The sequence below is a fragment of the Hippocampus comes genome, unplaced genomic scaffold, assembly GCF_001891065.2.
Source record: "Hippocampus comes isolate QL1 unplaced genomic scaffold, H_comes_QL1_v1.1 scaffold298, whole genome shotgun sequence".
Taxonomy (NCBI): domain Eukaryota; kingdom Metazoa; phylum Chordata; class Actinopteri; order Syngnathiformes; family Syngnathidae; genus Hippocampus; species Hippocampus comes.
In genome coordinates, this window is record NW_017805417.1 from 344,931 (window position 1) to 370,137 (window position 25,207).

At 47.3% G+C, this 25,207-nt stretch overlaps 1 protein-coding gene and 1 long non-coding RNA gene across 2 annotated transcripts in view; one reads left to right on the forward strand and one right to left on the reverse strand.

Moving 5' to 3' along the window:
- Positions 1-2,817, reverse strand: part of LOC109518195 (uncharacterized) — a 24,562-nt gene extending 21,745 nt beyond the window's left edge. The window contains exons 1-2 of the long non-coding RNA XR_002168686.1: positions 2,806-2,817; positions 2,078-2,084 (exon numbers count right to left, since the gene is read on the reverse strand). This is a non-coding gene — a long non-coding RNA (uncharacterized LOC109518195). The remainder of the gene's footprint in view (positions 1-2,077; positions 2,085-2,805) is intronic.
- The window catches only part of ticrr (TopBP1-interacting, checkpoint, and replication regulator), a 92,370-nt gene that overhangs the window by 13,667 nt on the left and 53,496 nt on the right, over positions 1-25,207 (forward strand). The window lies entirely within an intron of this gene.

The window sequence follows — 25,207 nt, forward strand, 5'->3', positions numbered from 1 at the left end:
TCCATCCATCCATTTTCTAATCCGCTTATCCTCACAAGGGTCGCGGGGGGTGCCGGAGCCTATCCCAGCTGTCTCCGGGCAGTAGGCGGGGGACACCCTGAACCGGTTGGCAGTCAATCTCAGGGCACACAGAGACCAATAACCATCCACGCTCACACTCACACCCAGAGACAATTTGGAGTGTTCAATCAGCCCGCCATGCATGTTTTTGGAATGTGGGAGGAAACCGGAGTACCCGGAGAAAAGCCACACAGGCATGGAAGAATATGATCGGGGAGCCGCAATCGAACCCTGCACCCCCGCACTGTGAGGCAGACGTGCTAACCAGTCGCCACCGCGCCGCCCCAATGATACGAGCATCCCTCTGAGATGGTCGACCTCTCGCTTGGGCCACTTCTGCCACGTGCACCGCCGAAATCGAAACGGGTTGACCGAAGCGGACCGGGCAAAGGAAAAATACCCGCGAATCGATTGTGGAATGTGTTGTGCTGAATACGCCACGAAGCGAATGAACAGTGCACAACTCCAAGTAGGCCGAGCCCTCATAGCTGAAGTCCTACGACAAAGACGAGATGTCACCTGTTGTTTAGTCAGGTGTTTGTCGAGGAGCGCCGCGATGATGGAGCCCGTTGACGTGAACTGACGGCTCGCTGTGTCAACACCTCACACGGTGACAGCCTTGAAAAGTTGTGGAACAGGAAGAGACTTGACCCTCCCTCCCGTTGAGGAAAAAAAAAAAAAATCCAATTGCTAGAGACAAAATAACATCAGTGAGTCATCGTTGCCTTCAGGCCAAGTTGATTTTTTTTTCTGTCTCAACTTGCAGGCTCGTCCGCTCGCCGGTGAGTTGAATTAAAGCCGAGGTAGGAAATAATTGAGGCTTATTTAATCGTATTGTGAAAAGCATTCGAGACCGTACAGTTTAGAAACCTTAAATTATGCATTTCAAGGCACACAGTCATTTTCTGAAGATACAGTGCTACCTCTACTTACGAACGTTTCTTCGCATGAAATTTTCAAGGTACGAAACGCCTCAACAGGAAAAATATTTCCTTTTGTTACGAAATAAATTTCAAGCTATGAAAGGTAAAAATACGATATGGGCCGCTATCGCAATTCCGAGTTTCCTGAACGCAACATAGTTATAGCTGCTCTGCCATTGGCTGTTACCGAGCACCTTCCTGGCATCCCATTGGCTAAGAGAAATTTCTACCGTATGTGTCTATGTGTGTAGATTGATAAATATATAGATATGTGTCAATGCAGCGTCCTCACCATTCGCCCCGGAGGACATTTTCGAAGGACTGTTAAAAGCCCACAAAAGCAAAAGTCCTTGGATCAGTCCTTTTATGGCAAAAAACACTTCTGAGAGAGAACATGAACTAAAGAGGGCAAAAAAAAAAAAACCCCAATAAGGATGTAGTTAAAAGTTAAATGACCATCATTTTTATTCGTTAATCTATTCTTTATTTTTTTTACATGATGCACAACTCTCATTTCTGCATCTCATTTTGATGCTTTATAAAACATTTATGTCTGAATTTCGGGGGGGCCTTGGAACGGATTAGAGCATTTACATGGAAAACACGTCCCTACTTACATTTTCTAGTTAAGAAATTTCTTCCGGAACCAATTAATTTTTGTAAGTAGGTACCACTGTATGTGCAATCGTTGCCCCCCCCAAAAAAAAAACCCCTTTGTGATATTGATGGTTTCTGACCTGTGCCTTTCAAGTGGGTGCGTTTCAACTCGCCGCTTCACATCTGAGCACCACTGCTGCCGGATAGAAACATCCAAGTGAGTTATTGGGCACAGCGAGGGTTGTCGTTTTTTTTTTTTTTTCCCTTTCAGTTATATGAATGCAAATAGAAGTGAGGCTAATCCGCGATGCAAATCACATTCGCGTCAGGCTTTTGTCATTTGTCAGTCAAATGAAGCCTCTTTATTTGTTTTTCGGTCTTAATATGAACCTCAACCGTATTTCTACGACTTGATTTCAATGGTCCGAACGTGGAGGCGGTGATTACCACCCGACACCTGCTTGAGCTCCGGCGCACGACGAATCGCCTTCTCCAACCGCAGAGCTCCTTTCGCTGCGACTCCCAAGATGTGGTTTCGACCTGCTGGCTTCCTCATTCATTTTAATGAGACCGCTGCTGCCCCCTCGGAAGAAAAGAGCGGCACAGTCAGTCAGAAATGGCCTCTGGCAACAAACGCTTAACAGCTCCATTTGAATGTTGGTTTAGGCTCCCCGTTTTTTTTGCCATCCTGCGAAAGTCGGCGCTGCCGCGGCAGGATGAAAATAGCAGGTTACGTATCTCACTTACGGAGAGGTTCTGCTTCTTGTGCCTCTCTTTAGTTCAGGCTCACCAATTTGAGTGTGATTTGTTTGTTTTTTTTTTGCAGCTTCTCTTTGAATCGTGCGGCCACACCAAAGTCGGATAAAAACAACTGTCGTCAATCGATAGCGTGCGAGGTACATCAAATGCCAACTGCAATATTTGTTTTCATCCGCAGCCTTGAAAACGAGGCACAAATCTTTGATGATGAAATCAAAATGGGCCCTTTGTGTCAGGACTCAGGCGAGAGAATGCATCCACTTTTGGCTGCTATTTCCAGATGGCGAGCACATGTTCGTTGTCTTTCCAGCTCTGATGGATGTTTTTTTTTTTTCTTCTTTTTTTTTTCCAAGAGTAAGGTGAGCTTCACTCGTCCCCCCCCGCTGTATCTTTGCAGCAGATTCCACGGCAACATCGCCGGCCAACACTCGCTCATCGTATGTTTACGTGGGGACGATCCGAATACGAAACTAAAATGTATTTTATTTGTCTTAAAATATGGCCAACTTTGGAAAGTGTAAGCTGAGACGCAACCGGGGTGCTGGTTGTCCTCCGATTTGTGTTGATTTCAAAGAGTCCAACTGTTACCTGCGATTTGATGTCTGAATCTCAGAGCCCGAAAAATTCTGCCTGACTGTTCTTTGCTCTGCGCACTTGCATTAAAAAAAAAAAAAAATCAAGCAGTAAAAAGTGAGCAATCAAGCATTAATTTTATACACTGGCCTAATCGAGCTCTCACAGGTTCTCAACTGAGCCCAAAACAAAGCCTATAAATGTGGCGGAAACCTTTCCCGAGCGCTTTATTGATCTCAGAGTCATTCGATTTTATGAGCCCTTGGGTGTATAAATTTCCCGCATGATTCACCCCGCTACTATGAATCCTAAAAGGGCCCCTTTCTTTGCGCCTGCGACTCCCCAGAAGCAACTGTCCACCGCCGCCTGTGAGGCTTTGAAACAACGGAGGCCGCAAACATCTTTTTCAAGGCATCCGTTTGCGATCCGCACCGGGAAACAGCTGATCTAAGCTCCGCGACGAATGCAGAAAGCGTTGAGGGGCTACTCCAAAGAGAACCGGACGATTCTTCACGGCAGCCAATGCTGGTGAAAGTCCAAGCTAAGACGCACAGTCACGTCTATTGTCGTTTGGTCACGGAAAGGACTGCAGCATTTTTCACAGCCCCGCTCTATTCAGCGGAAATGTCGGTGCTGTTGGACAGTCTGCGGCTGGATGGATGGATGGATGGATGGCTTGAGGAGCCGATGATAAGAAAGGAGCGTCAGCGCACAGCGCAGATGCGTATGTGGAACTGGGAGTTGCCGCTTGGAATTGAAGCGGATTTACATGGGACAGGAGATGAGAGCCAATCTCTTTTTTTCGTCAATGGACACTACAGCTTCTTGGTTGCTTTCAAACTTAGCTTGTAGCAGACATTTTCAGCGTGACGTCTTTGATCCACTGGTGAAAGGGCACTTTGATTTGCTCCTCTTTCATCTTTAACTGCTTCAAACAACAAAATGTATGCAGGAAAGTGGTTAAGATCGCACGATTGTCTGCGTCTTATGTGTTGTGTTGTATTATTTTGTCATTTTCTGTAAACTGTTCTTTCGATGGCGGCGCGGGCACCCGCAGTGGCTCCTCTCTCTCGTGAGGAATGTCATTTCATCTGCGCTGTAGGTTGCACATGTCGCACATTTGACAATAACCTCGACTTGACTTGATAGCTGACCATCGAAAGGCCCTTCATCCGTCCGTGCCGCTTCAAGTCGTCTCCTGGTTGGGAGGCAACCAAGTGACCAGTGCTGATTGGACTCGGTGGCGCTCGCTGTTCTTCGATTGCAAAACAGTCGGGAGACCTCCGGTCATGCTTTGTCAAGTGCTGCGAGCAACGGCAGGAAAACCCTCAAGTCGGCTGGCTCTTTCAATGAAAGACTTCCGACTTTCTTTGCCCGTAACACTCCGGGCTATCGGTTTAACCGTTTCCCCATGACGACCGGCTAATCCCACGTAAGATGTCATTTTGAGATGCCGGCAGATCGGGCGCTCTCGCCGGTGCCGCTCCTGTGACAATCTTGTGCGGCACCGGCATGAATTCTTCAAGACATTTCTAATCGGGGACAAACGGGTTGCGAGGAATTTTTGGAAGTCTCTCTCTCTGTGGTCGCAATATTTCTGCCTCTCCTAATCCTCGACACAAAGCCCGGATGAGCATCTTCATCAGCGTGTGTCAAAATGGCAGGCTTAGGAAGCAGGCCTCGACTTGCGCGTTGCCTTTTGCTGCCGCGATGGAAACTTGGCAGACAATTACGGTTTACGTACTGACAGTAACACGGAGGAGGAGGAGGAGCGCCACTCGGTTCTGCGCGGCGGCTTGTCTCAAACAAAGAAAATATCCATTCTCGGGTGCTTCCACCGTCTGACTGTTTGAATTTTAGACGAATGTTGTGCTTCAGAGGTGAGACGTAGCTCAGTTTACATTTTCTATTAGGATTGCCGACTTACTCGTGTTGTCCTGAGAAACCAGGACAAAGACGTACTCCATTGATTCATTTCAACCTCTGTTTATAGCCAGCTAAGGCCACCGAGAAGAGATTCTTGCTGGCGATGGCGAGTCGGCAGCAGACAGCGCAAAGGACGATACGAGCAAATGCAAATAAATAGAAAGCAAAGTGGACAGTGTGATATCGTCACACAGTGCAATGCATTGCATCCTAAGGAGGTGAAATGTATGAATTGTTGCCGAGTGTTGCGGTCGTACGCGGCAGAAAATGGACGAGAACAAAACAATCGCGCTGCTGACTTTGGGAACGGCGGAGCTCATAAAACCGCTGAAACGGAGAATGCGGGTGGTGGTATGCGTGGTGAGCAAAGAAGGGGGAGGTCTTGACAATTCTTCCTTTGTAGAAATTTCATTCTGTGATAAGTCGATGTGTTTTCCCACAAGTTGTGGTCACACGCAACTGAAAGATTTCTTTGTCTGGTTCAAAACATGACCGGTGACGACGCCCAAAATGCTTTTCACAATGCGTCGGCACTTCAGTACAGTGGTACTTTGACTTATGAAATTAATTGGTTCCGGAAGAAATTTCTTAAATCGAAAATGTTGTAAGTAGAGACGCGTTTTCCATGTAAATGCCCTAATTCGTTCCAAGCCCCTGAAAATTCAGACATAAATGTTTTAGGAAGCATAAAAATGCATCAAAACATGGAACAAATACATGTTACATTTCGATTATGACACAATTAATGAGAGTTGTGCAAAATATAAAATAACAAAGAATAAAAATGATGGTCATTTAACTTTTAACTGCGTCCTAATCGTTTTTTTGCCCGCTTTAGTTCATGCTCTCTTTCAGAAGTGTTTTTTGCCGTAAGAACTGATCCAAGGACGCTTTTGTCAGCTTTTAACAATCCTTCAAAAATGTCCAAGGTAAACATCAACATCGTGAGCGGTCACCCAAATGGCGAACACTTTTTCTGGGTGATTCACATTGACCTAAAACTATCGGAACGCCTCATGGCCTGACGAGGACGCGGCGAAGACACACACGGTAGAGGTCCCTCTTAGCCAATGGGATGCCAGGAAAATGCTCGGTAACAGCCAATGGCAGAGCAGCTGTAACTATGTTGCGTTCGGGAAACTCTGATTTTTACCCTTCGTATCTTGACATTTCTTTCTCAACAAGAGGCAATATTTTCCTGTTCAGGCGCTTCGTATCTTGGAAATTTCGTATGAAGAGACGTTCGTGAGTTGAGGTACCACCGTACAAATCTGCATTTGCACTGAAATAGCTTTTTTACACTTTCTTTAAGACCTTGTTAAGAGGTGAAGATTTGGCCTCAAAATGGTCAGGGTGGTGGGTGGGGGGCACTCATAACATTTCCAATCCGGTCAGCCGAAAATGAACATCCATCCCAACATTTCAGCGGCGCCTTCTTTATTTCCCTTTGACGTCGGATACAATTTGGTGTGCAACACATTCGCAAGCTGCCATTTTCATTCACTCGGCCGCGTTTCTACCGGAGCTCCCAAAGGCAAACTAATTCTGGCAGCACGGTGCCGGATCAGTCCAAGCACCTGTCATCTTACTTCTGCTCATGGCCTCTTCTGTCAAACACTCGCTCAAATTCCTGCCTGCACCCCACACGCGGCACCTGCGATTGGCTCCCTCGCTGCCATCACAGCTGTCAAGCTCAGCCGCGGTGTTAATTAAAGCGAGAGACCTCCCAAAAAGCTGTTTATTTCAACAGCTCAGTCTTGTAGTTAAACACACTGTGGCCAAAAATCACACGTGCAAGGATCCCGAGTGTCCAACACATTGAGATGTATTCATGGCTTAAAAAAAAAAAAAAAAAAAAAAAAAAAACCACAGTCCCGTAGTGTACCCATAATGGACCCTTTGAAGTGTTAAACCTTCATTTGTAGCTTGTTAAAAGGTTTCTGGTTACTTGACACGCCTCGCTTTTAGATCCTACGTGACATTCCAGCGACGTGTCAAAGCGCCACTTGCACAGGCAGCGCTCAGCCGCAGCGGACCGAGTGAGACACAAGTGTGCAGTGTTTGTGCCCAATTGGATTTTTGTCAACTTCACCCCCCCCCTGGGGGGACTTTAGTTCCCTGAAAGCTGGGATGCGTCTCCTGCAGCACATTGATCCGATCCATCCAGGCACTCGAAGCTTGTTGGGGATTTAAAAAAACAAAACAAACAAACGCAGGCACGCCTTTTTTTTTTCCAGATCAATTTCGAAAGCATGGTTTGCACAGTTTGTAAAGCCTCCCAGTCACCCCCCCCGAAATAACGCCAAATGCTTCTTATCCTGCTACCCAGCCCTGGTTTGTCTTTCACGTGATCTGCGTTTCTGCATTTCCATCATTGTGATCATATGCAGGATTTTGCCTGGCTCAAATTGAGGCGGAGGTGGCGCCATCCTGACCGTGCGCCATGACGTGCATGTATTCTATAAATTCAACCGACTCACTTTCTTTGACAGCAAACATACTTTAAGTTCAGAGTTTCAAAAGGAAAATGACTGTTATCAAGTTCAACACTTTCATTAAAGAACATACCTTATGTTACATAGAATCGTGTTACATAATTTGATGTATTTTTATGTTTTAGAAAACATTTATGTCTGAATTTCGGTGCACTTGGAACGGATTAGAGCATTTACATGGAAAACGCGTCTCTACTTACAACATTTTCTAGTTAACAAATTTCTTCCAGAACATATTTATTTCATAAGTAGACGTCCCACTGTATTATTTATCAAGAACCTTTTGAAAACCGATCTTGACGAGAAAAAAAGACTTCAATGTCTGTTGTTCTCTTGAATGTCTTCAACTCTGTGCGACTTTTTGGGTGTTGCCGCAACGTCTCATGGCGTTCGTTGGCTGGTTATCATCTTGGCTCCGACTTTGCTTTTCATGTTCAAACACAAGGAGCTAAGTCGAGCCTTGACTTTGGATGGAACATCTGATCCCGAGTCAGGCCTCCACCGGATTCGCCGACGGGGTTCTGACACTCTTTCAAATTAGCCAGCAATGAAGCGCTTTTTCTCTTGAATAGTCTTTGTCCGTCTGACTGAAGGAGTTCCTGCAAAAGAAAGAAAGAAAGAAAACGTCCGGTTCTTGAAATGCCCCCATTGAGGCCTAACGAAAAGATTTTTCCCATGCCCGGTGTTCTCACACTGGTGCTGGCAACCCAAATGAACCTCCTATGGATTCCAAACTTAAGAGAATGGGCTTGGAGGGAGGGCAGCGGCAGGCTGAAGGACCAAAGAGAGGGCAAAAAAAAAGGGGGGGGGGGAGAGGTTGTGTGCCAAATAGAGCGTTTTATAGAGATGCTGATTTCTCATTCACTGACCCTCTTTAAGGACGGAAACCCAATGGAATGCACATTGAGTGCTACGATTCTCATTCAGGGGCCTTAATGCATCAGTATATGAATTGAAAGAGATTTTCCCCCGGTGGGAACATGGTGACCCGAAGAACTTGATGGCAAAAAAAAAAAAATAAAAAAAATTGCTGCGGTTCTGTGATTGGGGTGTATTGTGGAGGGAACTCTGCTTGTCACCTGCACGGAAAAACAGAACCAGCCCTCTTGAGGTGTTTACACGAAGCCCTCTTCTTCCTTTCCAGTGGAGCGAAGAAATAACAACATGAACGGTGCCCCCAAGTGCGGAAATGCGGCGTACAATCGAGATCTTAATCGGGCCCGTTCACTAGAAAGACGGATACTATATCGCATATGTTTTCCCTTTCATCCACTTTTTTTTTTTTTTTTAATCTGCCATAGATCACAATGAACACACTGTTAGTTTGAGGATTGTCACAACACACCTGATAAACACGCTAAAACCACCAACCGGTTCCATGAAGTTGAGATCAAGGTTGGTATCGATCGAGCCAATCCAGTGAGGAGTCGTTTTACCCCCCCAAAAAAGAAAAAAAAAACGTCACGTCAAAAGCTGCCAGTGTGGAGTAAAAATATTTGGACTGGCATATACATATTTGCAGGTACGTTCAAACCCTATTTAAATAGCTTCGAACGTACGTGCATATATCTTGGAACGTACTCACGTATACCTTCGAATGTACTTGAAGTCTAAATGCAACAAATGGAGCATTTTTCCCCTTCGTGTCCCGGGGTGATCATTATTTAAAAAAAAGAAAAAAAGGCTTATTTGGGGGTGTGGCTGAGTTCATCCGACATCTTTATTTATTTATTTAATTGGGACCGTGCACATTGATCAACACAACAGTGTAAATGCGGCAGACTTATAATAAATAAATGCTCATTTTCTGCCGTAGTCCCAAGGCAGGCAGGTTTCTTCACATAAACAGTAAACATAAAATAACAACATATACACATGATATATATATATATATATATTATATATCCACACACATACATAATACGCGATTGTATGGTTTTATCATGGCATGATGGGAAATGATGCAGAATGGAAAAAAAAAAAACAATATGTTCGATAGCTATAGAAGCAAACATTTTTCGTAATTTGATGCTTTTATCATGATGTCTGCCAGGCATTTTTCCGTTTGGAATTATGACTGCAGAAGAGACTCGTCAATTGGGGCCAACTTAAGTCAAGGTACAAAAGCTTGTAACGTAGCTCGAATGTTTTTGTTTCGGGTCTCCGAAAGCAGCCAAAAAGCCTTTTTTTTTTTTTCCCCTTCCAGTCGCAATCTTTACTTTTCATCTCCCAGATTGGTTGCTCCAACAAGCTTCGTCTTTTTTTCCCCCTCAATTGACTCGTGCAAGTTCTGAAAGAGTCGAGACTGTTCAACACATGTTGAATTGAAGACATTGCATATTCACAGAGAAGGACGCGCCAAAAATAACAAGCGGGTTGAAAGAAAGCAGGTGGCCTTACGGGCGCGTGACATTCGGGTTTAGTCTACGTGAGCTGCAATGGGAAAATGCGGCGTACGCGTTTTTTGTTTTTTTTACGTCCGGCGAACGCATCGTTGAGGCTCGCCGGAGAGGGCCGGCAGTGACGGCTCACTGGCCGATGCTCGCAGCGAAAAGGGGGTTTCCTGGGTGACGGGGGCCATCGGTGCCGCTTTGCGTGGGGCGTTCACATTAGCCATGCTCTTTATAGAAAGTTCAATGAGTCGGCAGGCTGGGGGAGGGCTTTGTCGACAGACAAAGGTGAGGCTTTCTCTTCCGCCCCCGCCCCCCACTCATCTCGCCCAGTCCTTGTGGTCCACTTGGCTCCACATCATTTAAGACTCGATGTATTTTAGCAGCGGCCGTTTTGGTTGTGCTTGCAGATTGTCTTTTAAATTGGATCGCAAGGTGTATTTAAATGGGTCGAGCCAGATTAAAGAACATTCGATCAAGTGTGCATAATGTCTTTAAAAACAAGAAAACAATAAAAGGTGCTGCGCCGCTAAGATCATCCAGTTGCGTTCCCATTAAAGCTGCGTTTTTTTGGGGGAGTGAAAGAAAATGAAACAGGAAATATTACAAAATTAGATTTGTAGAGTTGTAATGTGACGAGAAATCAAATATTGTGACAAGAGAGTGCCATTTTTCAAGGTAAAAGACATTTGCATTTCTCATGGCTGAAAGTCAAAATTCCCGCAAAATTCAAGAGCAAGTCACACAAAAATGGCCTCCACAAAAGTACGAGTGGAAACACGAAATATTTCGTTTGCGGAATATGAATTCGGCGTCAATCGCCATCTGTTTTTAAATCATCTGAGGGGCGGCCATTTTGAGATTTCCTGTCCACTGAAAATGACATTGCAGTAGCGAAGAGCTCACCTTGCAAACATCGCCTTACCGAACCCTTCTGGGTGAGCCGTGACGGTCGTGCCCTGAAATTACTCGACATGCCGCGAGAATGTGTTGATGTCATCTTATTTATTGCCGTCGCGCCACCGTTAACGTCGCACCCCGAGACGGACACGGCGGCCAATTGCGACGATAAGTCACGTCAAAGGATTTCATCACATCGGATGTTTGTCGGGATTCTGTCTTTTCGCTCGGCGTCAACCCAGCACAGTCTTCACATCCAGAATTCAGTGGGCTCAGGCGGAGTTGGTTGCTCCACAGCAAGCTTTGGTCCCCGCTGTGCTGGGCTTGGACCTCCCAAATGAAACTCTCGCACTCATTTGTCAACGTTTGTGTTGTTTTTGTTAGGTGACAGCACCGAGCATACAGGAGGCTGACGCGCAATCCAAAGTATTTCCTAACAAACAAAAGCTGTTCAGTGTGCGTCAGCAGCAAATTGCACGCTGTCAGAAATGTCTCTCGCGTTAAAAAAAAAAAAAAAAAATAGAATCAAATCAAATCACGTGTTGACCAAGCCAAAATGTGCGCGGCGCCGGTTTAACTGGCCCCCGCTGAGATAGGGATCATATTTTACACTTGGCCAGACAATTTTGTTGCTGGAGATCAACGCAAGGAGATCAGCGCGGGCTTTCCTGACAGCAGCTCACTTCGCCTGACGTGCAGTCAGTCGGCTTGACGAAGCCGATGGCGCAGGAGGCGGCGGCCGTCCAGAGGCGCTGGCCTCAGGTGCCAACAGGTGTTTGGGTTCACTGCCGTGTCGGAATGGGACCCGTTCCAGGTGCACAGCTGCAGGGTGTGGCTCTGGCGCATGTGCTCCAAGCACTCGCAGCCTTGTGTTGAAACGCTGTAACTGAGACGGCGGAAGAAGCGCGCCGGGCGAAGTATCGCCTTGCGTTGTCAGCATTTAAAACAAGGGTGGGGGAACCCACTGCACTTAGGGAGCTTCCCCGAGAAATATTCAGCTTTCTTGGATTGGCGAATCATATTCACCCGCATTCCCCAAAAAAGCTTATATGGTCACAAAGGGGTCAGGTTCTAATCCGCGCTGACTTCAAACATGGATGACATGGAATTTATTTGCAGTGCTGATATTAGAAAGTCAGTGGAGTGGTTAGCACGTCGGCTTCACTGTGGCGCAGGGCTCGATGACGGGGCCCGGCCTCCCTGTGTGGAGTTTGCATATTCTCCCCGTGCCCGTGTGGGTTTTCTCCGGGTATTCCGGTTTCCTCCCACATTCCAAAAACATGCACGGCGGGTTAATGAAACTTAATGGAATCCCGAGAACCGCTCTTGTCGGAAGCTCTCCTCGAACTCGCTGCGGGTCAGTTTGCTTGAGAGCAAGTCTGCAGGTAGACGATCTGGAAGTCTGAATCGGAGGTCGAGTGCGGAAGCGACATCGCGTCTGCGAAATGGATCGGTGTCACTCACGCTCGCGTGGCGGGGGGGGGGGGGACATTGATGCAAGGACGCCATCACAAATTGGACACAAGGATTTTACATTCTGTCATAGTCGCTCACAGTTGCTACGCGCTGTGGTCCCAGTGGCCCAATCGGCTGCACGACAGGATGCCCGACGAGCCGTCTGACCTTTTCGTGTCCTCGCGAGAGTTGACGCCGCGTCATGTATTCTGCAGTTGATTCGCGTTTTCTTTTTATTTCCATCCCGATGAATTTTAACACCGTGCAAGGGCAGCGTTTCAAGGTGTGTTCTTGCTCCGTTGGACAGAGCAACAATCGCCACATGTCCTGTTGATAAAAACAAAGCTCCGAGGCGCTGTCGGAGTTGAAATAGGCACAGGGAATGTCAATTTCCGCCAGCGGATCCCGCAGTGGGGTGGGGAGGTTGGGGGGAGATTAGACCAATGTCAAATCTCCGTCTCGGTGTGCTGGGGACAAACTGTAATTTCGTGAATCGTCATAGTAGATATCACAAATGCCAATTTGCAGTCCTCACTATGCTCACATTCTTGCATCGGTAGTGCGAGGTCTGTTCCTCTCCGGACCAAATCAGGTTAAATCTAAGCCAAAAGATGGCAGCATCGGAATACATCAGTCGCCGGCTACCAAGTGACTCCAAGGTTGATTAAATGCCAGCACCGAGCGGCAGCGCACCTCATTATGCTAATAGCAACTCATCTGCGGAGGCGGCGCGAGGGCAGCGGCAAGTATGCGGGGAGGACGTTGCACAGCAGTCAGGCGCGCTGAACTAAATGGCCTCTCAGGCGGCATGTCGTTACGGAAGACTCGCGTTGATGGTGGCGGCGAGATTCGAATGGTGTTTATCTTGTTCACACACTGCTGGGTTTCTTCCTTGACTTTATTTCCTCTTGCTCATTAGCATATTTTTTTTTTGTCCGCCTCGCCCCACGGCGCATCAAATAACTCTCTGCTCAGGCGAGATAAGACACGTTGGCGGTTAAGAAAAGGGCTATTCGCCACCTGATCAATCCACAAGAATACTTTGCCACAATGTTTGAACCAACTTGCAATACTGCATTCACATAATAAATAAATAAATAAATAAATAAAGAAATAAAATCAATCCGCTTTCATCCATCCATTTTTCTATCACCATATAACGGCTGCGAACAACAAGCAATCACCGAGCAAGAATCAATGCCAGTTTGGCCGTATGAAATCTGAACCACGATATAATACAACAAATCTTTCATACAGTGGATGCACAATAGCTGCAGCCGTAACAAATCGCTTTCCAGAACAGTTTACATAAAATAACCCAAGACACTAATATAAGTCCCGTGTAAATCCGCTTCATTTCCAAGCGGCGACTCCCAGTTCCACATACGCATTTGCGCTCCGCGCCGACGCTCCTCTCTCATCCTCGGCTCCAGCAGCCATCCATCCGGCCACACCAATGCAGACGCTCCAACAGCGGCAACATCTCCGCCGAACAAAACGGGGGCTGTGAAAAATGCTGCCCATTACAGGCGCAAAAAATGCAAGCGCCACAAGGGGCTGCCGAGCGGCGACAGTCAAACAGCAGTCGACATTCCTCCCCATCCAAAATATTTTTACCTTTCATATCTTGAAATTTCTTTCGTAAACAAGAGGGAATATTTTCCTGTCGAGGCGTTTCGTAACTTGAAAATTTCCCACCAAGAGACGCTCGTAAGTTGAGGTACCGCCGTACTTGATCGTAACTATTCCAGTCCGCCGTCTCCTTCGTGTGAAAAAGAGCAAAGGGGGCTTTCCGGAGGTTCAGCGCACCCCCGTAAAGGCCTTGAGCACCTGTCGAAGGCCAACGCCACCTCTGCATCCAATAAGCAGCCCAAACTTTGATCCTCTCGCATGGCGCGGAGGTCACTTTTCATCCTGCACATCTGTGCTCCAAAACCTCCGCCCCCCCCGTGAACATTTCCCCAAAGTGATCTTCCTCAGCTGTCGGCACGCCCTCGGGCCAGGGCAGCCGGGCCGTGCGCTCCAGCTGCAGGCTTTGCGATGGCCCCGGGGCCCCACTGAAGGCCACTATTGTCCATTCATGGGGGCTCACTGTGTGAGAGGTCAAATTTGGGGAGAGGCTGCGCTGGGGGCTGACAGGAAATGAAGTTTGAGTTGCGGCGCGGGCAATCGTCTGTCAGATTTAAGCCTCGACAATGAAGCTATGCCATGTGAAGATCTTGAGTACGTTTTTCTTTTCTCAATACTTCAAGGAACCTTCTGAAACCGAATGCAGCGATGACACCATCCTTATAACGTTTCCAAATCCGCCTTAGTTAGCATAAGCTGATCTGGTTTGCCGCGGGAACTTAAGACGCAGTGTGACTGGGAACGCGGAACGCCTCACAGATGTGGAGATAAATCTTCATTTCTCACCCCGTCGAACGGTTCACTCGGCTTCAGAGGCAACATTTCAGCCAAAAGGCACCTTCCAGGATCCCGCGAAGCTGCGGAACAAATTGGAGAACAAACAGGCTCCCTGGGCCATTCCCATGATCCTTCGGCAGAACTCTCGGACCTCGGAGGTGGTTCTGCCTCAACCCGGCGGTGCGCAATAACAGAAGTTGCCATGCTGACATTTGTCAAATTGTTTTTTTGTTTTTGTTTTTAATAACCTCCAGTTAAATGGCAGTACCGCCTGAAAGCCTTTGTTAAGCCGCGGTTGCCTGCCACCGGGGGGCGGACCCTGGTTCAAAAACCAACCTTCCCAGACATCCCACAGAATGCGTGTCCTTGAGCAAGACACCGATACCCAAAACTGCTCCCCCGGCGCCGAAGCAGCGCCCTGCTCCGGTGTGGGTTTGCGGTCTCCGCTACTGTGATGGCTAAAGCGCAAAGGTCACATTTCGTGGTGAGGCGTGTGCACGTGAAAAAAAACAAAAAACAAAAGATGAGGATGGTTCTTTTCTTGAAATGAGCCTGAGAAAGATTCCAGGTCAAAATGAGACTTGCGCATTCAAACAAAGTTTGAGTTGCAATAGCCATTCTTAACTTGTACTCGGAATTGAGAAACAGTGACAGAGTGTTGATACGTTGAATACGTTTTACTTTTAGAGGAAGCGTTCTCCTGATCTGGGCAGCCTGGTGGCCCAGTGGTTAGCACGACGACCTCACAGTGTAGAGGTCGTGGGTTCGATCCCGGCTGCAGCTTTCCCGTGTGGAGTTTGCATTTTCTCCCCAGCCCTGCGCGGGTTTTCTCTGGGTACTCCGGTTTCCTCCCACATTCCAAAAACTTGCATGGCAGGTGAATGGAACACTCCAAATTGTCCTGAGTTGTGATTGTGAGCACAGATGGTCGTTCGTCTGTGTGTGCCGTGCGATTGGCTGGCAACTGGTTCAGGGTGTCCCCCGCCTACTGCCCGGAGACGGCTGGGATAGGCTCCAGCACCCCCCGCGACCCTTGTGAGGATAAGCGGATTGGAAAATGGATGGATGGATTCTCCTGATACGGTCAACATCCAATTAAGGTGGATAATTGAGCTCCATTTTTTTTTTTTTTTTTTTTTGTATTTCCCTAAGGAAATCCTCACATGTCATACATTTAATTACTCTCCTTTTCGGCTTCCAAACAAAAGCTTGAATTAAGAAAAACAAAACACTGAAGCTTGAGGGAATTTTTCAAAAGCGCTTACAAAGCTTCCTGAGAATAAGAAAGGCGGAAAGCAGCAGTTGCTTTCAAGCGGGAAACCATTCATGATTTTTTTTCTTCTTTTTTTTTTTTTTTTGGACTGGTGTCAGACAAATTCACTTTCTTTCTGTCGAAGACACGGAAGGTTGCGTTGGGACAATGCGGCCGCGTTTCTTTGCCACTGATCGTTCTCGGGAAAAGACTCACAATTAAGATTGAGACAATAACATTCAACGGCAGTCGAAGGGGATTGAGGGTTTAATTGGCCCAAAAGGTTCTGAATGGCAGACAAAGTGACCTTTCTCTCCGCAGTGCTGGCAACTGATAATCAGGTCCAATTAAAGGGGACCCTTGGACACTAATCCCGCTGCTGTGAGTGAGCGAGCGAGCTAGCGAGCCAAATGTCACACTGCAATGCGCTCTGCCGCTCGCGGCGTTCGACCATCATGCCAAGAGCGGCGGCAGCAAACTGCCATTAGCTCCCGGCTTTTGCTCGGACACGCCCTCATACGGCCAGAAACCAAGAACCACGTGTTCATATCCCCTGACATCCAATCGGGATGCTTCAAGTATTAGCATAACGTAGCAGTGACCCTGTGCCGTGATTGGAACAGGTTAATCAAATCCATGAACGCCATCTTTTGTTAGCCAAGCGGCACAGCCATTGAAGGGTGCCTGCACTACTCCAAGCAGGAACATTAATTTCAAAAATATCGGGCGTGCTGACTACAGGATTTCCCTTTCATTCTCATCTCTCATGATGCTCCGTCATCTAAATGGTGACGGAGCATCATGCTATTTTTTTGTTCATTTCACATATTTAATTAGTCGGTTAAATGTCGCCAATCTAGGTTTGGACTGTTGGGTTACTGTAACGCACTTGACGTTGGAGTCGGCCGATCCTCCATGAAGTATCTCCAGTTGGTCCAGAATGCTGCCGCTCGCCTCTTGACTGGTACTCGTAAGAGAGAGCGCAGACCTTCTACTCTGGCATCCCTTCACTGGCTCAATTTAGGTGATGGTTGGTTTTCAAATCTTTTAAACGGCCAAAAATGGCCAACAAAAGTCGTCGGGCATTCAGGCAGAAGTTGTTCCGCTTCGCACAACCATTCATGAGATTTTGGAGCTGTTATTTTAAGGCAGAATTACGACATATTGGTGATTTCGCAAGACATCTGTTTTTGGAGGAAGCCGTAGATTCTCGCTTTCCCTGACAAAATGACTCCGGGGCTGTTCCGGCGATGGCAACCCGACCCACTGCGCAGTATCCTTGACGCTTTGCGTTTTCCCCTCTTGAGCACGTTCCAAAAACGGTGTTGTTGGAATCTTTTCATGAATTTACGTATAGAATTCCAACAATAAAATCGGGAGCAGCCATACCGTGGGGAAAATCCCTTTATTTATTTATGTACTTGTACTTTCTCGCTTTCGAAAAGGATTTCCAATGAACTGAATGCAAGCGTTGAGGTTATCAGATGACGGCGGCGGCGGCGGCGGCGGCCCTGTGAGGATTTCCAGTCAACTGGCTCCTAATGAGAAAGAGCAGCCATGCAAGAAAGTTGCAAAGCGTGCCGCTCGGATTCACTGTATCGTTTTCAGCACCTCATTCTTAACCTCTTCGGTCAAACGTCACACACTGATGTATTCATATTTTCAAAGTTTTTTTTTTTTTTTTTTTTTTTTTGCTACAGTATTTGGTTTTGTCGAAAAAGCAAGCGAAAATTTCGTTGAGATGAAATATTTCAAGTGGCGCTGCGACCCGTCTGAAGGTCAAGCCCTTCTTTCGTTGCGGTCGCACAAAGGCGGCGACCTCAAGTGAGGAAGCGCTCCCTCGATATTTGTTGACATTTGTCGGAAGGTGCGAGCAGGAGAGTTTCTACAAAGCTTGCGCTTTGCAGAAGGCTGACAGACCGCGAAGTGATGGTTTAGCTTTTTGGGAGAGAACCCACAGTGCTTGAAGAGAGAGAGAGCGGTCGGAGAGGAGCTGCATGCAGAATACGCCACGGCAAATCCAGACGAACAAACCAGGCGGGGAACAAAGAGGAATGGCGAGCTGAAGCTTACGAGACAAAATTTAATGGGCACAAATGCGACGAGATAAGAACCATACCCCCCCCCCCCCTCTCTGTTTATGCAGGTACACATTGTTAGGGCTGAATATAAACGCACGAGGTGATAAATTCAGCCATGTTTTGGCATGAAATTCATTGGCTGCGGAAACAAAGGCTGGGAAGATTTAATAATGAAAAGGTCACATCTGGTCATAAAACAAAGCCAATGCAAATGAAGAGAGACAGGAAAAAAAGAAGCCCCCCCCCCCACCTCCATCCCTATTGTTCACGTGAAGGTTGTTTTAACTCTGGTGTTGACTGATGGAGTTTTGTCAGCGTTGTGAAGCGCCAAAGCGTGTCTTTGCTCACAAAATAATGTCAGACCTCCACAGCCTTTGCATTTCAAATTCGAGCTAGCAAAGAGCGCGCGAGCAACATATGGATTGCTCCCATTTCCAATCTTAGATTCAGTTTCAGGCTGCGCCACTTCAAGCATGTTTGCAATCCATCCACAGAGCCAAATGAAAAGATTGGAGCTCTACTTTGGATCCCTTTTCACAAATTGTTGTCGATTGGATCCAGATCTCTGCGCGTGACACCGTCCGGGCGACCGTCTTTCTCTCTCGCCGCCGAAACCCAGGACGAAATCAATACAACACGCCAAACAATAGAACACAATGATTTGAGTTGAATGCCCTCGACCCGAGAATTGCTCATGTTCCCGTTGCAGATGATCGATAGCGAGACCCGAGCGTCTTGAACTGAAAGACACCGGTTGGAGTCACGAGGAACGAAAGCGCATCAAGCGCCGCTTCGCGCTCTGTGACGGCTGCGTTTAATCAAACCGCGCAGCCTGTCAACCCGCTGATGTGACATCATGAGTGTTTTATTTATCCCTGATCCAGGCGGTTGTGATGTGAAAGGAGAATCAATCAAAACAGGCTGCGAAAGCTCACTGAATTTGGTTTTACGATCTCAGCCCGGTGGTCTGGTGGTTAGCATGTTGACCTCACAGTACAGAGGTACCGGGTTCAATTCCAGCTCTGGCCTCCCTGTGTGGAATTTGTATGTTCTCCCCGGGCCTGCGTGGCTTTTTCTCTCCAGTTTCCTCCTACATTCCAAAAACATGCATAGCAGACTGATTGGACACTCGAAATTGTCCCGAGGTGTGAGTGTGAGCGCGAATGGTTGTTCGTCTCTGTGTGCCGTGCGATTGGCTGGCGACCGGTTCAGAGTGTCCCCCGCCTACTGCCCAAAGATGGCCGGGATAGGCTCCGGCACCCCCCGCGACCTTTATGCGGATCGGAAAATGGATGGATGGATGGATATCTCTCATCCGTTTGGTAAACCAAAATGCTCATAGGCTAATATAGCTAATGAAGATACTTACAGCATGTGTTGCTTTCATTGCAAAGTTCAATCAGGCTTTTAATTTTTTGCGGCTCCAGACATATTTGTTTTTTTTGTTGTTTTGGTCCAATATGGCTCTTTCAACATTTTGGGTTACCGACCCCCGAGCTAAACAACATTCCGATCGCTTGCAGGCTGAACCGGAAATGTTTTCTCGATGGGTCAGCGATCTCCAGACCACACCAAAAGGCTAATATTTGATTTGGTCTGCGCCCCCGTCGGAAGAGGAAACGGGTCGAGTTTGATTGAAAAACGGACCCGAGCATGCTTTAAAGAGACTGAGCGAGCGCTCGAATCATCTGACTAATATGTTGACTTTCATAATGCCTCAAGGAGAGCGAGCCCCTCGGAAGAAGACGTCTGACACTTTGAAACGCGCAGAGCGCCGTCTTTCCGTTTGTTCTGAGTTTCATAATTCTTTCAGATGAATCCAGTTGAACACGGCGCTAATGTGGAAAAGTTTGCTCGGGGACTGCAGTGTAGCAGCCAGCACGCAATTAATTAACCATGTCCTCGGGGTAAAAAAAAAAAAAAAAAATGACAGCCGCGTTTTGGAGCTTCTATTACAGGGTGTTGAGTTGCAGGCCTTGAGGGGACCTGGCAAATGTCTCCCGCCTCAAATCAGACACTTGATAAATATTCAATGACGCAGGGGCTTATGGGCGACACCGGGCTCCGTTTCCTCGAACGCGATGGTAGAATGGCGCGAAGAAGCAACCTAAGACGGCAGCTCCGACCAAAGCGCGAGTCTGCATCAAGACCCCCTCGGGATTCTCCCTCTGATCTCCCGGGGCGACAGTGAATGATCCCCGCAGAACACGCCTCTGCTCACAGCGCAAAAGTGGCCGCATTTGAAATTTCAACTCAGAAGGGTGAACCCCGCGAAAGGAAATACGACGAGGCACCCGTCCCGTTTTGGACTCGTCCCCTTTTGGTCTGACAATAAAATGGCAATTTTGCCAGTTTGCAGGGACTCAAATCCCCCCCCCCGACTTTGCTCAATTCTTTACAAAACGCCAGGCAAAAAACACTTCTGAGAGGGAACATGAAGTAAAAAAGGGCAAAAAACGATGAGGACGCAGTTAAAGTTAAATGACCATCATTTTTATTGTTTATTTTTTACATGATGCACAACTCTCATTTATTCTGCAATAATCTAATTTGTCGACATTTATGTGTTACATATTTTGATGCATTTTTATGCTTCATAAAACATTTATGTCTGAATTTTGGTGGGGGGCTTGGAACGGATTAGGGCATTTACATGGAAAACGCGTCTCTACTTACATTTTCTAGTTAAGAAACTTCTTCCAGAACCAATTAATTTTGTAAGTAGAGGTGCCACTGTATTATGATTTTGTCCCCTTCGATTGTCATTGCACATGAGCATTCAAAAAAAAAAAAAAAAAGCAACATTTTGTCTTGTCCTGAGGTCCCCGGTTATAACAACATAAATCTTCTCGAAACTTTCATGAGCTAAGATCTAACATTCCTGCTTTCATCGAGCAATTACTTGTTTTTTTGTTTTTTTTTTTGTTTTCTCCCAATGTTGAGCACAACACAACGCTTCCTGGTGGAGCGGTGACTTCGTGGCGGCCTGCATGGATGAAGTTTCCCTTGCCAAAGCTAACATCGCGTTGTTCTTGTTCTGAGCGACTTGAGAGTGAATCGACAGTGTCTCTGCCGATTGGGGCAAGTTAAACATTCCATTTAGCCTCAATCACCCCAAGGCACGAGTAACTCGACATCCACACACACTCGACGGAATAACGCCTCGGGTGTGTTGTTGCCTTGCAAAGCCTTTGCTGCTTGAATTCGGAGTCTCCCGTTGTGCAATCCTTCCACTCCTCGCTCCGTCTCTGATGAGATGTGTTGAAACAGAACCGTACGCTATTTATTGCGAGCTTGTCGAATTGGCTGGACTCTCGCTTTTTCTGTCGCGTCAACTCTTTTCATACAGCCCTTGTCCCTGTCGTTGATGGATGTAGTTGACGCCTCCGGCGGCACTGGTTCTTTTCAGGACTTGTCCTGGGCGCTCGTTGGGGAAGTGGTCCTCCCCGGAGCTTGTCCCGGTTGGTTGAAGCAGATCCTTGCAGGAACAGCCTCTCACTTCACTATTGCCATCGAGCCCATTCTTCAAACAGGGAAGGAAGTTGGAGGCGCGAGGAGAAGCGGCACTAAAACAGGCCAAAAAAAAAAAAAATCACCTCAGTCAGGTGAGGTAGCCAACGAGGAAACTGAATCCTCCGAAAATTGCAACCATAAGATTCAAACAAAGAGCTGAGGAGTAACGCACCACGTCAACGTCTGAACTGCCGCATTGTGCGCACAAATGAAGTGACGCCGTCCGTGGCGCTCGTCCGCTGGGCTGCCATTTTAATTCATAGCGGCAGAGTAATGCTTTCGAGCTGCGGCGGTGAACTGTTTTCATGAGTTCAACCTCCTCATCCGCAAGGGCGTCGCCACTTGATTTCATTTTTCAATTGAGGAAGACAGATAGGAGCCATAGCAATTTGACTTTTTAATAAAACAATGTCGTAAGGCGACTGGAACAACGCGCCCGTTCTTTCTTAACCGGTTGTCGCAGTGAATTTGAGGCCCTGTCACTGAACTATGCCGCCAAGTAGATCATTTCACGCTTAATTGAATGCGCCTCCCACAACCGCAGCGTTCCACTTTCATATGCACAGAGAGTATTAGCCCTGTAAGCTACGTCGGACGGAGCCTTGTTCACACGGAACATGAGTCGTATGTGGAAATCCTGCCGATGGAGAAGATTACTTTTGTAACTCTGACGTTTGCTTCGGAAAAGCGTGTTAAGGCACATTTATTACTGAAAGTGGCATCCTTTCCTCCGCGTCAATCGACACTTCCTGCCAGAAAGATGTTGAATGTTTATCACACAGAAATCAAACGACACGTATGAGAAGAGCAACACTCTCAAGTTTGGTCGGGTTCCGATGCGAGGGCCCCATCAGGGTAAGAAGTCATGACGCGCCGATGACCCGAACATACTCGAAAGAACCAACTTTTCCATCCGTGGAGTTCCCTCCTTTGGGGTCCGTCTCGATTCCAAGAAGACACGGCCAACTTGTTCAGCGATCCCGAGGCAAAATTTTCACACATGGGTTGCCCGCCCCCCAAGCAAGTCCAGAATTTAACCTGATTGAGAATCTTTGGTTGTTTGCATAGCTGTCTGGACGAAGGCCGATCGACACCCTAGCACTATTTTATGCCAAACCAAAAGCCGAGCTGAGCTGCACTGTGGTTGGATGCGCCGATTAGTATGAGCTGGCAGCTTTAGCAACGTGAACCTCTGATAATCGGCACATTGACCCACTGTGTTGAAGTGACCTGGTAGCAGTGCCTATGATTACCGCCCCACCCCCCTCCCTCCCAACATCCCAACCTTCCAAAAGACCCACAAAATGACCAAGTTGCTACAGAACCATTTTACAAGATCATGTCATATCCGCACGTCTTGTCGTGGGCCAGACTCCTTTTCAAAACGATCTGGCTCACCTGCTGTACGTTCTCCATTTCGCCCTGTTTCCCCCAACATTCAGTCTCAGTCGTCGCCATGGAAACACAAAGCCATACGCTGGTTGGCGGCGAGGAAGGCCAGGCGTGCGCTGCCTTATTCCCATCCCTCATCGAGACTCGATTGTATCTCTTATGTAAATATGGACGTGCCGCGCCCTCCACAAGCTCACCGTGAAATCTGTTTGGAGGTCGAAAGCGCGTCAGTTCTCGAAACCCAAGTTAGGATTTATTTGTCTTCTGACGTACACACGCAGCGTTGCATTCTTCGTTTTCCCCTTCAAATGTCACACCACGACACGGCGTGAGAAAGTACTTCCCCCCTCTGCGATTGGCGAACGTTGCGAAAGTAAACACGGGAAAGCGGGGCGAGTCTCTGCAGCTGTTCTGCACCTCATGCGGAAGGTTCATCCATCATCCCAAATGTAAATCCAGATTGCGACCGCGATGGACCGCCTATCACGCCACTTTTCACGCCTTCCAAATGCTCCCTATCAATCCCGACTCTACTGCAATTTTCATGAGCAAATAGCCAGTCTGCCCTTGGTTTCGATAAGGACTGCCGAGAAAGCTCCGGAACCGAATTTACCTTGCAAATCTTCCAATGGCGAGTACGTGAATTAGTCTCTCGCTAGTGCTTACGCTTAGCGAGGAGGAAGACGAAGGTTCTTGCCGCACAAACAATACTTTCACTGTTTTGGTAGACCGAGGCGGGATCCATTCACCGCACCTCATGCGGAAGGTTCATCCATCATCCCAAATGTAAATCCAGATTGCGACCGCGATGGACCGCCTATCACGCCACTTTTCACGCCTTCCAAATGCTCCCTATCAATCCCGACTCTACTGCAATTTTCATGAGCAAATAGCCAGTCTGCCCTTGGTTTCTATAAGGACTGCCGAGAAAGCTCCGGAACCGAATTTACCTTGAAAATCTTCCAACGGCGAGTACGTGAATTAGTCTCTCGCTTAGTGCTTACACTTAGCGAGGAGGAAGACGAAGGCTCTTGCCGCACAAACAATACTTTCACTGTTTTGGTAGACCGAGGCGGGATCCATTCACTGTCCTCCCGTAACTTTCGATCAATAGCCTCGCCGGCTGACGCGCGGGCGCTCTTATCTGCAAGCCTTTCCGATGAAGATAAATGGCTCCGTTTCAAAAAGTAATTAGCCAAGCCAGAGTCTGTGTTTATATCTTGAATATCGAAGCCTTCACGGCGGTGGCAGGCAAACCTGCAATCGGGTTCTCCTTTTCACAATCGATCATTAGCATGAATAGCTGGCGTGAACAATGAGAGCGAGTCGTTGCCGGATTAGAAACCAATCGGGCGCGAGCGAGCGACCCTGAAAGCGCGAACGGGCGTTTTTGCAAGTGACACACTGACAGAACGTGTTCGACAGAGTCGTAGCGGGCCTTTGAAAACTGCAGGCGGATTTATTGCCAAGGAGTATCAAAAGGAAGCTTTGGAGATAAATACGCCTGAGCGCTCTCCGACTGATAAGAAATTTAAAAAAATGGAGCCGTGTCTCGCAGCCCAGCCTTTCCGGCATTTCAATTGCGCTTTTCCAATCCCCCTTTTTATCCCCGTTTTGCTTTGTTCAAGCGATTAAAATCACGGATTTGAACACGATCACCGTGAGCCACCGGGACAACTTCAATGCTACGAATCTCTTTGAAAAGATCCTAACAAAGTTTGGGGAAAATTTCCCACTCGTGCTCTGTTTTGTGAATTGGCGAAGTTATTCAGTTCCACGGGGGCGGCGGCGGCGGATTGCTTTTGCCCAGCCGAACCAACCTGTCAATTTGAATGACTACCGAATCAGAAAGAAAATTGGGTGATGCACACGCAAGTGGATTTTCACTCCTGTCCCATTTCACTCCTACAGAAAAAAAAAATCCCGTCCCGTCACAGAGTCGGAGCTCAGGAAAGAAAAAACAATCCTGTCCCGTCCTGTTGAAAACGATTCCTAGTCCTGTCCTGCTGCAAAGAAAAAAACAATCCTGTCCCATCCTGTTGAAAACGATTCCTAGTCCTGTCCTGCTGCCATTTTGGAGGTCAGCTACGTTTTTGTTTTTTTTTTCCCCTTACTGGAAACTTCAGAATTTGGACCGCCATAGTTGATGACATCATAAGCGGTGTCAGCATTTGGTACATGACCTCACAAGCCATCAATTTAGCAAGCATCAACCGATGAACCGAGTGCATTTTGTGTCTCTTTTTTGTTTTCAGTTTCAAAAAAAAATGTTGGCTTGTTCCCTAAATTGCAAACATTGATCGTCCATGATTTAAAATCCCTTCATAATCCAAACAGATTTGAGGATCAGCCAGCATGCAGGGATTGATTATGTTCCACCTTCGAGGTTCCGCTGTGTTTGAATGACTTCAACAAATGCAGCTTTTTTTTTTTTTTAATAACATTCACAGATGATTCATCAGATACGTTACAATCCCCCCCCCCC